Here is a 14,560-nt window from a genome sequence, read left to right as displayed (position 1 = left end):
CAACAACAACTCCATATTGCATATCTACAAAACATCTAGGGAACAGCAACATTAGAAATGGCCACATTACACTGGGAATTGCCCATCTCCTTGGAAGAATGTAAGCTCTTTGAGGGCAGGTACTGTACCTTGTCACTCTCTTATCTCTAGAACCTAACACAGTGCTTGGCATAGGTACTTAGGCAGTATTTGGTGAAGAAAGCACTAACATGTTGAATGAATAAAAACACAAGTGCAAAATCAAAGCCCAAGTATGTAAGAGGAAAAACAGTTTTTTTCTTATGAAACGTAGACACCCCATTCAAATAATGCAAATTCCATCATGGTTCTGACTTCTTGACTCAGCAGTTACAGCAAAGCCTTCAATACATTCAATAGTCCTCAAGTACAATTTAAAGAATCTGGTATTTGGCAACCCTAAGTATGAACTATCTGAAGTGCTGGCATAAAGTTCCATATTTCTTTTCCTTTTGTACATGGTAGCAAGTACAGTTTATTCATTCTCCAAATATTTACTGAGCCCTTACCATGTGCCAGGCACTGCTTTATTAGGAATACCAGCAGTAAACAAGATAGACTAGGTTCCTGCTCTCTACTAAAGAATAAAGTCTTCCATTTTTCCTTCATAGTATTTTTAATTTGTATAACAAGTAATGCTATTTTAGGACAGGAGGAACTTAATCTGATATTTAGAAATTAGAACATTTTCAATACAGTTCATTATTTCTAATATCTTTGATGGTACCAAATACATGCTCTGTGAAACATTTAGTTAAAGAATAAAAGAACTGTTTCTAATTACTTTATTTCACAATTTAGAACAAGCACTTGTAAGTATGAGCTTATTCTTTCCACAAGATGTGTTCTTTAATACAACAAATATTACAAATAAATACTACAAATATCTGTCTTTGGCATTATTATTTACACCAACAATTTTTCTGCCTCTTGTAGGCCTCAGAATTGTTTTGAGATTGACAAACTTCCACAGTAATAAAAATAGACATCCAATAAGATCATATTCAATGATATCACCCCAAAATGGTGCTAATGCAGCACCCAGCAGGAGTCTCTACATCACATACACAGAAGTTAAAAATGGGCAGCACATAAACATGTGTTAGGGAAGAGTGTGCAAATGTCAATGAAAAGAAAAGCAAACCTTGATGCTATACTATTCCCCATTCCTGACATTTCTCATTAAATTACATAGAAAAAGTAAAATGTCCAAATAGGAACAATCTCATAAATCTGAAATGGACAATAGAATTTTTAAAAAACTAGCCTGAAAGACACTTACTTTGTGTTCCTATTTATTATAATCACAGAGGTAGACAAATATATGCTCAGTCAATTTGAAAGCCTATATTAGCTTTTCTCAACAGGAAGCAATGTTGCTAACGAAGTGGTAAATTCAGTGTTAATGAGTGGCTTCACTGTTACCACCTCAGAGGTAAAACCTTCTATGTTCCATGTTCCACCCATCTGTTCTGGTGTTAGAGGTTCAGAGATGGAACAGACGCTTCCCATTTAAAGCAACTTCATTGGTACCCCCTGAACAGCAGGGTGACAAACTATGAGAATATCATGTCTGCTTGGAGACTGCATTCTCATTACCAGAATGGCTTTATATGAGCCTTCCAAAAGTTCACATTCTAAAGATACCAAACTGTTTTGCTCAAAAACACATAAAGAATATATGTATATGACTTATCTTCTATGTAAATGACATACCTTCTATCTATAAAACACATCTAGCTGAAGGAAAAACACAAAATCAAATTAAACATTGTTAATATAAAATGAAGTCTTTAACAAAGTTTTCCTTCACACCTAAGGAAATATACCTTACTTGCCCTCAAATTAATGATTAACTCTACTCAAAAATAGAGGTTATTCCTTTTTAGAATATTTATTAGCACATTAATATTAGAAATGTACTCCATCAGTTAAAAAGTATGCTACAAGAAATGGCTCCATAAGCTAGTGTTTTAGCAACAATAAAATTTTTTTTCCTAGTTTAATTTTCAGAGTATATCTTAACAAAAAAATGTTAAAAATACATTTTTTTTTCTTAACAGTATTCAAAACTGATAGCTGTTACACTGAGATATAATGCAGAACAATGAACCTTCAAAATTGGTTGCAGTGAATAGTGGATCTAAAACTTTGACATCAAAATTATTCCCCTACATTCATGGATGGTTATGTAGCATATAGGCAAGAAAGCATTTAACCCATAAGCTAATTTCACACTGTTTCAAATAGATTTTCCAACTATCTTTATGTAGTCAAATATATGTAACAGAGCCATCAACACCAGTTTATGTTAATATAACTAAGTAGGGGACATATTTGAAGGTAGACATCATTAAATTCAAAAAAGGGAAACTAAAAAATTAAAATAATAAAAAACTAATGCTATATTGCTTGGACTCCTTAAATTTCAGTGAATTTGCTATACCAATTAGGATATTTTAATAAAATGCTTAGATACTATTACTATGTCCTCCTCCATGTAATCATATAACCACAGAATTTTTCTTTTAAATGAATTTTAAAATGTTCTTTAAAAAAATTCACACACTTTATAAAAAGCTGCAAATAGAACTTTAAATCTACATAAAACATATTTCAGTTTCTTGAAAATCATAATGAGTTCTACAGCTATAACTGCCTGTAGTTATATACTGTGAGCATTAAAAAAAATAGTACAAAGGTCAGATCTGTCTTCAAGATGACAGATCATCACTTTAATGCCTCAAGCTAGACTTATTGTCTTAGAAATTTCAAACATCAGTATTTTTGCAAACTATCAGCACTTGCTATAACACCCTCACTACACTACATCTTGAGGTTACTACAGAAGAAATGAGGTGATAATTGCATATTAACATAATTATTCTGTAATCCCTCTGAGCAAGCTTCCTAGGTCACTCAGTAATTCAGATTAGATACAACCTTTCTGTCATCGAATCTGTGCTGTCCACTTTCTGTTCATGAATAATTTTTTTTTATAGAAAACTAGCTTAATTTCATTCTTTTATGTACATTATTAATTGTATTTATTGTGAGTAGGTTAATATTTTGTGGGCGCTTATTACATAATACCAACCTTTGTCATGTAGTATAATTTCATACAAAAATATAATACAATTTGCCCTCATTCCACATTAGCTCATTAATAGCTATATTACACAGCTATAAATAAATTATAATGTTGCCCACTAGCTGAGTTACAGTTAATATCTGTCAGATTTTCACAAACCCCATGTTCATTTAAATTATCCTTGAGAACACATGACAACTTCTGTTAGTAATATATGAGACTGGGTCAAGAAGAGAAAAACATTCACAACTGTCATTCTAATTGCAAAACAAATCTTAATTAACTGAAATACTACATCTACAATTACTGTGATATTTAAGTCTATATAAACTATACACAATGTACAAATATATACCCAAGACTCACCTAGTATATAAAGCAAGTGAAGACGGAGTATACTATATAACCATATCATTCAGGCAGTAACCTATTCTGGATATCATTGAGAGGAAATACTAAAAAAATACAGAAATTCATATGGGTATCCAGCATGCCACATGATGAAATAAAGAGAAAACTTAGTATGCTTACTTTAGCAATTAGCCAATACAGTTAACAATCTTCAAATGTTTGAAGGTGTGGCATATAAAAGAACATACGATCAATGTGTCTGAATTGTAATGATAGATTTCATCTCAAGATTAAATAAACTAAAAAGAGGAACCACTCAACATTGCAAAGGGCTGTCTTACACAACAGTGAACTGAATGGCTCAGCAGGTTGCACTACTGTCAGGAACACTGTAGAAGGTAATATGGTACTGGAGATTAGATAAGATGATTTCTAACATCTGTTCTGATATGTACTATATATGTTAAATTTTTGGTTATTACATTAGTAACATTTAACATTATTTGAAATAATGAGCTAAAAATGGAAGTGAAAATTATACTATTGGACTTTAAAATGACCCTGTAAATTCATAATTACTTGAAATAATTCTTTAGTTAAAATATAATATGTTGGTAAGCTGATTCTTGAACAATGATATGGCACTAAATGACTAACACACTGAGGCCACAGAACTATCTGCAATCATGAAAACTACATACGAAGAGGTTTTTCTCTAGTGGTAATACCGAAAAAAAAATGTTCAGTGAGTTTTCAAATAAATAGTTTTTTTGGTAATACTAAAAAAAAAATGGTCAATGAGTTTTCAAATAATGAACAGAAAAATAAAGCAAGAATACACTGGGCACATAATGCTTTCTTCCCAGCAGCATGCAGCACTGCCATTACAAACTAATGATCTTTATGTAATTTTACCACCTACCACCAAATTACACTGAACTTGTTGAATAGTTTTGTTCCTGATGCCATGAATTATCCTCATTATTTAATAGGAAAATGTTACAAATAGTAAGATACTAGATCATAAATACCTAATAACACAAAGTGATTCTTACTGCCAAGTATACTAAATACTTAACATAATCTGACACATCTCAAGAAGCAGGTAACTACAAGAAGGACAAAAGGTGGTAGGGAAGCTACAAAGGCCTAACTTTAGCAACCTGACAAAATTATACAATAATGAGAAGAGTAGTCGAAAAACAAACGGATATTCACTAATCAAAGGCTAATTTCCTAATGAAGAGCTTTGTAATTTTAAGAGGCCAGGCAATAAATTATAGTTGCAACCAAAGGAGAATGCTAAATCATATTCATCATGGAATGACAGCTTATCACATTGTTTATGCTTTCATAAAGTCAGAACAAGATAAGTGATCATCAGGGCACCTGGGTGGCTTAGTTAGTTAAGCATCTGACTTCAGCTCAGGTCATGATCTCAGGGTCCTGGGACCGAGCCTTGCGGTGGGCTCCCCAACTCAGCAGGTGGCCTGTTTCTCCCTCTGTGCTCCCCCTCGCCCCTCTCTCAAATAAATAAAAAATCTTAAAGAAAAAAAGGTAAATGATCATCATGGCTTTGATAGGGTAAATAATGTACATACGCACATGACCCCAACAAGAACAATTTACGTGGTTTAAAAAAAATGAGTGATAACCTCTTTATATGTTTTTCAAACAGAGCAAACTTTTGACCACAATTGTATAATTAACATGAATCATAAATATGTCAGTTTCACACTCCAGAGGTAGTGTGTCAACTCTGCCCTCCGCCAACAGAGTATTAACTGTCATTAATTGTTATTTTACTTTGGGTCTTCTAGTGTTCTCCAGTCTATGATGAGTTTGCTCTTTGTGCTTATTTTTGAGATATTTTATAAACATTAACCCATCGTGTCCAATAAATGCAAAAGAAATATAAGTGTTAAAGTCCTAGGAAGACCAAACATAATTATATTAGAAGTGAAAACAGAGATAATAAAAAACACCTAAAGTGGTAATATAAATATTATATATGCATATGGAATGAACTGCTTGAGAGATGAAAGAATTGTGAAGAACGGAGAGATGTCACCATTAAGAAATTACTGTGCCTATACATCTGACAATAATCAGCAAGAGAAAAGGAAATATGACAAAAGAGGTTTTTTTTTTTTTTAAAGATTTTATTTATTTATGTGACAGAGAGACAGCCAGCGAGAGAGGGAACATAGCAGGGGAGTGGAAGAGAAAGAAGCAGGCTCCCAGCGGAGAAGCCCAATGTGGGACTCGATCCCGGAACGCCAGGATCATGCCCTGAGCCGAAGGCAGACGCTTAACAACTGCGCTACCCAGGCGCCCCAAAAGAGGTTCTTAAGTACAAAATCAGCATCGGTGTTAGATGTCTATTTGCCTAATGGTTTTCAGGAAAGGCTAGGAACTTGTTTAAGAACTTAAAAGCTAATAATATTCAAAGTGCCGCAGATGAAACTTCTGCCCCAACCACGTCTTATTCCACAGGACCAAGGTCCATTACAGTATGCACATTGAAGTTAGTGACATTACTGCAAATGCAAACAACTGGGCTTTGAAGAAATTCCTTAAAACAGTGGCAGAGATAATCTGGCCTCAAAAGACTGCCTGAAACATAACAAATGTTCCCTTCTAATACTCAATAATTTTGCTCTTTCAAATTCAAAACCTCACATATTCAACTGTATGTACATTAAAAAAAAAAACTTTTGTAGATTTTATAGTTAAAGTAAAACTCTTATTATAAAAATCCCATTAATTCATTTAATAATCACATATTAGTCACATTTATGAAGTACAAAACTGTTTATGGTCTGAGAAGTAAACTTGAACACTATAAAGTCAAGAGAATAAATTCTTTCACTGAATTATAATTTAATTTTATTGAAAGGGGCTAAGATTGTAAAAAGAAAAATTCTGCAACTTGGTAATAATCTGTAATGAGTACTTAGCCTTTTTTCCGTATTATGTACTTTTAACTCAGGTAGGTAAATTCTAACTTATATACAGATGGGAAAGTTTGACACTCTCACTGAGAACTAGAAAAATGAAATACAACCAGAAGTTTTACTTTCTATAAAGTATTTTCATTAAATGTGAACTCTGTTACTGATACCATTTACTCAACTTACCTTTTTTCCTTTCTCTAAAATCAGCCACCCAAATACAATTATCTTCTAAGAAAAATATTCCAAAGTAATCATTATTCTATAATTATCTTCATTCAGGATGGTAAAAATTCAAATACAAGAAATCTGCTTTCCTTAAAACAAAATATGCAAGAAGATACACCTTTTTGCACCAATGTCTTTTAAAAAAAGAACATATTTTTGTGATGGCAAATCACAAACCAGCCATGACTTTTTTCTGATTTAACAAGTTTTCCTTATTACATGTTTGATTCGGGAGTTCATTTATAAAACCAAAGGCATTTATTTATTGTGAATATAAATCATTACAAAATTTCTCCAAAATGTTAAAGAAAACACTAATATTTAGAAAATGCAAGTACTTATTAATAATCAAATGTACATAGCTCTATTCAAACAAGTGTGATTTAAAAGAATTTCCTTCTAATTTACTCATACGAAGAGAGAAAGATGGCAAGGTCAAGAGTAGCAATTTTGAACCATAAGAAACTTACAGAACCCATGATTTCCAATTTATCTAAAATCCATAGCACCAAAATATCATGAATAGTATATTGTTTTATAAAAGGTGACTAAAGCATATTAAAATTGAGATTATTTCAGGGAAAATTTTAATTATTTTTAAGATTAATCAAATGGTATTGCTGGCAGTTTTTTTTTTTTTTTTTTACTGTATTGCTAACTAAGGAAGACTATATATAGGACACATATGTATAAAAAACTAGCAGTAAAAGGCAATAAATTATGTCCCCAGTGAGTAATATGGATTATACTCTCTATGGTTCAGAGGAAGTAGAAGGTCCTATAAAATACCACGGATAAAAAAAGCCTCAGAAAAATGAGGTTTTAGCTAAATTTTATATTGTACTGAGCCAAAAGAATCATTCTTCGGTGGCAGACATGCCTGAGTTTGAAAAATGGCTCCACAACTTCCACCCTGGGGCAAAGTTACTCCAACTTTTCTTAAATTTCAGTTGCTTCATCAATAAAGTATGAAACCTATAAGAGGACTGTGAGGATTAAATAAGACAATATAATACATGCAGCATAGGGCCTGGCATTTAGTAATTACTTATTAAATGTTAATTCCCTATGACCCTTGCCATTAACTTGTTTCATTTATGTTATGATGACATTGAATTTGTATACTGCTCCTACTGATGAAAGAGACCCTTATAAGCAGAAATTTATTCTAGGAGGAGAAACCTGGTACCTTAAAACCACTACTAAGGATAAATGGGCAGAAGCTCAGAAGAAACATCTTAGGAGTTGCTGGGGCTATAGGAATAACACTCTTGTAAGGATAAAGCAGGGCTTCAGTAAAACAATATTCAATAAGCAATAAAGAAGGGAATTACGTGCTTGACCGAGTGCCCCAAGGAAAAAGGGCATGAAGTGGCCACTCAGGATTTAAGAGTTTCTGATTCCATAGGGTCGGTCTATCAGAACATGAATTTAATTTTTGTCTCTCATAAAATGCCAATGAAATGAAAGCAGATGAACCAGAACAGAGAGACATACCAAGGTGGATAAAACCGTCACCTAGAACAGTCATAGACGAGGACTACTGGAAAGAATGGAGATGGCAATTCCAAATAAAACAAACAAAAAAATTAAAAATGGGTTTTATACCAAAAAATATGAATCAGAAAAGCAACAGATTTTTCACTGTCGAGAGTGTTAAGTCAAAGGTGCAATAACATCAAAGTTTGGTGTTAAAATTATTTTATATAGAGACAGAATATATAATATTCAAGTGTCATGGCACAGGGTCTCTAAGTTCACCACTCACCTACCATCTCAGAAAAGTTTTTCCAAAAGGCGGAATGTGGGGGAGAGGTGTGTCCTGAAAATGGCTAAAATTATTGTGTTAAGTGTTTTTTTATTATTTCATACAAGTGACTGAAATATATAAATTTAAGTGTTTATCAAAATTATAAGGTCACTAGAAGAATAATAAGTAAATATACTTAAGATCCTCAAATTCTATAACCTACTGTGTTTTAAGAAAAGAAGTACAATATACTCTGAGCAAAGCATGACAATTTTGAAATAAAAAATTACTACACAGCAACAATAATAACAACAACTCTCACTAGGTGAGGTGAAAAACAGAGTGAATATAGCTGATGAAATGAGGTACTCTTACAGAACAAAGACTTCTTAAAAAGGGAGTAAAAAAACCCCATAAAGTTAAATCCACAGATTATAGCAAGTAGGAATTACAGGGGGAAAAAAAATCCAGGGGAATAAAGAAGAGGATACAATAGAAAAAATTCCAGAGCTCAAGAAATATAGAAGTCTTTAGATTAATAGAGCCCAATCAGTGCTCAGTGGCTGAAGAAAAAAACATGCCTCTTGACAAGTCCTGGGGAAATTTTGTAATTCTAAGAATAAAAGGTAGAATTCTACTCATTTCCAGAAAACAAAATAAAAATAAAAACTAGACTACCTAAAAAAAAAAAATACACAATTCTTCATCAGCAGTATCTCAGACTTTTGAGGAAAAATGATATTTTAAAATCAAATCTGTCTGAATAAATTATCTCATCTAAGTTTTCCACTCTCTCCCACTTCAGTTACCAATGTAATAATAGTCTGGTGTATCCTTCTACTCCTTTTTCTTATTCATACAAACATATGACATGTATGTGTTTTATGATTATCTTTATAGAAATAGGATTAGATAATATACATGCTATAATAAATAACCTTATATAGATAGCCATATAGTGTTATTTCAATGATACACATTTTTCAAAGTTGCTTGTGTATTTTCGTTTAATACACATTTCCAAATCATTCCTCAAATTTCTAACAATATGCATATCTACCTTCAATGTGTAAGAATGCCTATTTTCCCACAGTATTACAATTTTTTGCCAGCATCATGGTGAAAAATGTGAAAATACTTTTCAACCCAGAATTCTATAACTAGCTAAAGTACCACTCAAGCATAACAACAAAATATAGACATTTTGGACAAGCAAGGATTCCAAAAGTTTATCATTCACTCATAGAGTAATTCTTCAGCACAGAGACAAGAATATACAAAAAGAAAGACATAAGAATCAATAAACAGGGGTGCCTGGGTGGCTCAGTCTGTTAAGTGACTGCCTCTGGCTGAGGTCATGATCCCAGGGTCCTGGGATCAAGCCCCGCTTCTGGCTCCCTACCCTGTGGGGAGCCTGCTTCCTCCTCTCCTTCTGCCTGCTGCTCCCTCTGCTTGTGCTCTCTCTGTCAAATAAATAAAATCTTAAAAAAAAGAATCAGTAAACATTAGTAAGCAATTAAACCACTGAAAAAGGCAACTAAACGTATTAACAATTGATAATTGTTAAAAAAGGATTATTATATTATTATATACCATTATATGGTATGTAATAATATGGAAACTAAAAGCCCAAAAGATTTCAACATGGGAAGTTAGACTAGTGGACACTGATTCAAAGAAAATCTCTTAAAAAATGTATTAAAATGTTAAGGATGACCAAATAAAATAGAGAAATAACATATAAATTTCAAACCTATAGAATTAAAAAGTAAAGAAAATTTGATTGATTAAATTAAAATAAAAAGTAACAGAAGACAGTAAAGAGAAAATAAGCAGAAAGAAGTCCAAACACATCAGTCTTCTCAATAAATATTAAAAGCTTATAAATTAAGAAAAAGGCATTCATTCTTGTTTTGAAATATACTATATGTTGTTTATAAAGGGAAAGGAAATGTTGAGGTTAAAAATAAGATGATAAAGATAAACTAAGCAAATGTTAGTATAATAATAACTACCATCAGAACAATCTAATGGAATTTAAGGCAAAAAGCACTACACCTGCTAAAAATGAATATTACATAAAATAAAGTATACAATTCACCAAGAAGATATAGTATTCATGAACCCCTCTGTACACAACAAAATGGCTACAAAATACATAAATTGTAAACAGCTACAAGTGTTAAGCAAAACTGACAGTCACAGAGGGAGGCTTTAAACATTTCTCCCCAAAAGTCTACAGATCAAGGACAATATTCCAGTTTTATCTCCTCTTTCAAGATCACTCTTCTCTCACTTTAAAAAGGATCCCAAACACAAATCTGCAACCTTCCCTTTCTCCATTAGTTGTTCAGCTCAATAACCTTGGAGCAATCTTCTTTATTCATTTATTCACACTTCATATCAAAGCCATCAAGAAATCCTATTGCCACCATCTTTAAATTATATCCAGAATCCAATCACTTCTCGCTACTGCTACATCCAGATCCACTCTTATCTCTCCCCTGTACTATTTTAATAGCTTCCTAAATGGTCTTAGTGCATCTACCCTTACCAACCTACTGTCTATTCTCAACACTGCAACCACATGACTGTTTTAAAACCTAAGAAAGATAATGTTCCTCAAAATCCTTCAACAGCTCTTGGTCTTATCCTCTTAGAGAAAAAAAATAACAACTTTATAATAACCTGTAATGTCCTACAAAGATCCTTTCCAGCAACATTTTGACCCCACTTCCTACTCCTCCCCCCAACTCACTTACTCAGTTCAAGTCACACCAGCTTTCTTACTATTCCTTGAACACATTCTTTACCATATTGAGGTCTTAGTATTATTGATTATTCCCAAGCTAGATCACTCTTGCTCCCAGATACTCATGGCAAATTCCTTCATTGCCTTTCATCAACCATTTTCTTTTGAATAATGCCTACCTGGACCACGTTGATTAAAATTATATCCCAAACTCCCTTACCTTCTCTACTTTGTGGGCATTCTCAAATAAACTTACACTGGTTTACCCTTTTTTTACCCCAGAACACTTATCACTTTCTAATATACTGTGTAATATTTATTATGGTTATTGTTTGTGTAACCCTCCTATAGAACTAAATTTCAAGGGCATAGATCTTTGTATTCGTTAACAGAATCTCTCAAGGGTCTAGAAAAGTGCCACCATTCAGAACCTTGGTATTGTGCACTGCTTTGATAATGCTCTATATAAAAACCTCTGGGTACCAAATAAAAGGAGGTTTGAGAAATACTTCCTTGCCATGGCAGCAAAGAAAACAATATGGAAAGGCTATATAGTTTTAGTTCACTGAAAAACTCAAGGCAAGATTCCATTGTCTTGTCTCTCACTTTGCCTTCTATCCCTCCATACCTACTTTCCCTTCTTTCATACCCCCTCATTCCATTTCCCAGTTTTAGAATTAAAATTCAGAAATGAAAAGGTTGTCAACAGTGCCAGGTATGATCCTTGAATTTAGAAAGTAAAGCCACATATTTACTGACAAAGGCTTACTTTGATTTAGTAAGACTGGCTTTGTTAAGTATGTTACATGGCCAACATTTTCAGTGAGCTGAATGAATTAAATCTACAGTGCAAAGATTTTGAAGAAATTAGATTTACAGCATATACACAATATATAAACACTGATAATTATTTTCACTCATGATAAGAAATCCAAATGCCATCTTAAAGATGCCAGTTTTTCAAAATTCTCTTAGGAAATATACAAAGAAAAAAGTCTAAAAGCCATGACCAAATATATAGAGAGCACTATACAACAAGAAACTGACATTCTTACTTTAAATATAAATAGGTTTTCTTATTTCAAAACATAAATAGAACATTTATAAAATCTGACTATATATTGTAATAGCCACAGAGAAATTTCCAATAGAGATAGAAATCATGTAGACCACATTCTCTGGTCACCATGCAACAAAACTAAAAATTAGGTACAATTAAAGAGTTTATTAACATGTCAATTACATCTCAATAAAACTGGGGGGAAAGGGGAGTGGGGGGGGGTGGGTTTCCGGTGTGGTGTCTAGGTCAGAATAAAGTGTCTAAGAATGAAGAAAGGAGACACAAAAAGAAAACAGAGAAAGGAATAGAGCCAAAAGATGATACAATAAAAAAGATCTACCATATACTTAATGGGAATCCCAGAAGTAAAGGAGAGAAAATTGGACACACACAATCCTTGAAAAGATAATGGCTGAGAATATTCTAAAACTTCGGGTGCCTGGGTGCCTCAGTCGTTAAGCATCTGCCTTCAGCTCAGGTCTTGATCCCAGCGTTCTGGGATCGAGCCCCGCATCAGGCTCCCTGCTCAGTGGGGAAGCTTGCTTCTCCCTTTCCCACTCCCCCTGCTTGTGTTCCCTTTCTCGCTGCCTCTGTCAAATAAATAAATAAAATCTTAAAAAAAAAAAAAAAAAAAAAGAATTTTCTAAAACTTGACCAAACACATCAAGCCACAGCTTCTGGAAGCACCAGGAACTCTAAGATGGATATATAAAAGAAAAATATACCTAAATACATCACAGTAAAAGTGATAACATTGCAAAACAATGAGAAAATCTTAAAAGTTGCTGCAGAAAAAAACAACAACAACATATAAAGAGATAATAATTAGCCTGGGGTGGGGGGGGGGAGCAGCTAGCTCCTAAAGTCTAAGCACTAATCTGATGCCTTCAGCTAAATCATACTGTTTTCCTGTTGAACATAAAATATCTCACAGAATAATCACTTCAGACAAGGTCACTGTGTAACACAAAGTACCAAACATGCTTTTCTCTCACTGAGCTAACTGCTACCTCCTTTACCAATTATAAGCTGGGATACCAGTTTCAGTCTACCCTCCCTATTAGTTAAAATTCATTTATTAAAATGGTAAACCTAAGATGAATGAAAACAAAACACAACATACCAAGACATGAATGTAGCAAAAGCAGTACGCAGAAGAAAATTTATAGCTATAAATGCCTACATTTAAAAAAGATTACAAGGGGTGGCTCAGTCAGTTAAGCATGTGACTCTTGATTTCAGCTCAAGTCATGATCTCAGGGTTGTGAAATCAAGCCCCGTGTTGGGCTCCACGCCCAGCATGGAGCCTGCTTAAGATTCTCTCTCTCTCTCTCTCTGCCCCTCATCCCATGTTCGTGTGCTCTCTCTAAAAAAAAAAAAAGAGATATTAAATCTATAACCTAATTTTATACCTTAAGGGACAAGAAAAAAAAAAAAAAAACTAAACCCAAAACCAGAAGGAAGGAATTAATAAATATTAGGGGACAGGTAAAATATAAAAATAGAATAAAACAAATCAAAAGTTGGTTCTTTTAAAAGATCAACAAAACTGACAAAGAAATTAAGAAAAAAAAGAGAAGATGCAAATAATTAAAATCAGAAACAAAGGGAGGGACTGCTACAGACCTTAGAGAAATTAAAAGGACTGTAATGGAATACCATGAACAATTAGACACCAACAAATTAGATAATCTAGATGAAAAGGACAAATTCCTGGAAACACAAATCTGATTCAAGAATAAATAGAAAATTTGAACAGATCTATAACAGGTAAAGAGACTGAATCAGTAATCAAAAACCTCCCCAAAAGTTAAAAGTCCAGGATCAGATTGTTTCACTAATAAATTCTATCATTTAGAGAATTAACACCATTCCTTCACAAACTTCTAAAAATGGAAGAGGAAACACAACACATTTTATAAAGCCAACATTACCCTAAAACCAAAGCCAGACAAAGATACTTTAAAGAAAATTACAGCCCCTTACGAACACAAATGTAAAAATCTCAACAAAATACTACCCAACTAAATCCAACATTAAAGGGGTTACCTATTATAGCCAAGTGGGATTTATTCCAGGAATGCAAAGATGGTTCAAAAGAAGAAAAGCAATCAATGTAATACATCATATTAATAGAACAAAGGGAAAAAAATACATGATCACTTCAGCAGACACAGAAAGAATACCTGATAATCCAACACTGTTTTCATGACAAAACACTGAGCAAACCGGGAAAAGAAGGGAATTTCAGTAAAAGGCATCCATGAAAAACCCAGAGCTAACATCCTCATCAATGGTTAAAACTTGGTTAAAAACCAAGCTTTCACACTCTAAGATCAGTAAAAGACTGCCTGCT

General features: G+C 33.2%; 1 protein-coding gene across 4 annotated transcripts in view; it reads right to left on the bottom strand.

Annotated features, from left to right (window-relative positions):
- The window catches only part of ZNF644 (zinc finger protein 644), a 100,608-nt gene that overhangs the window by 22,535 nt on the left and 63,513 nt on the right, over positions 1 to 14,560 (bottom strand). The window lies entirely within an intron of this gene.

Source organism: Ursus maritimus, unplaced genomic scaffold (genome assembly GCF_017311325.1).
Source record: "Ursus maritimus isolate PB19 unplaced genomic scaffold, ASM1731132v1 scaffold_12, whole genome shotgun sequence".
Taxonomy (NCBI): Eukaryota; Metazoa; Chordata; class Mammalia; order Carnivora; family Ursidae; genus Ursus; species Ursus maritimus.
Note: the sequence above shows the minus strand (reverse complement) of the source record. Positions and strands in the feature narration are given on the sequence as shown.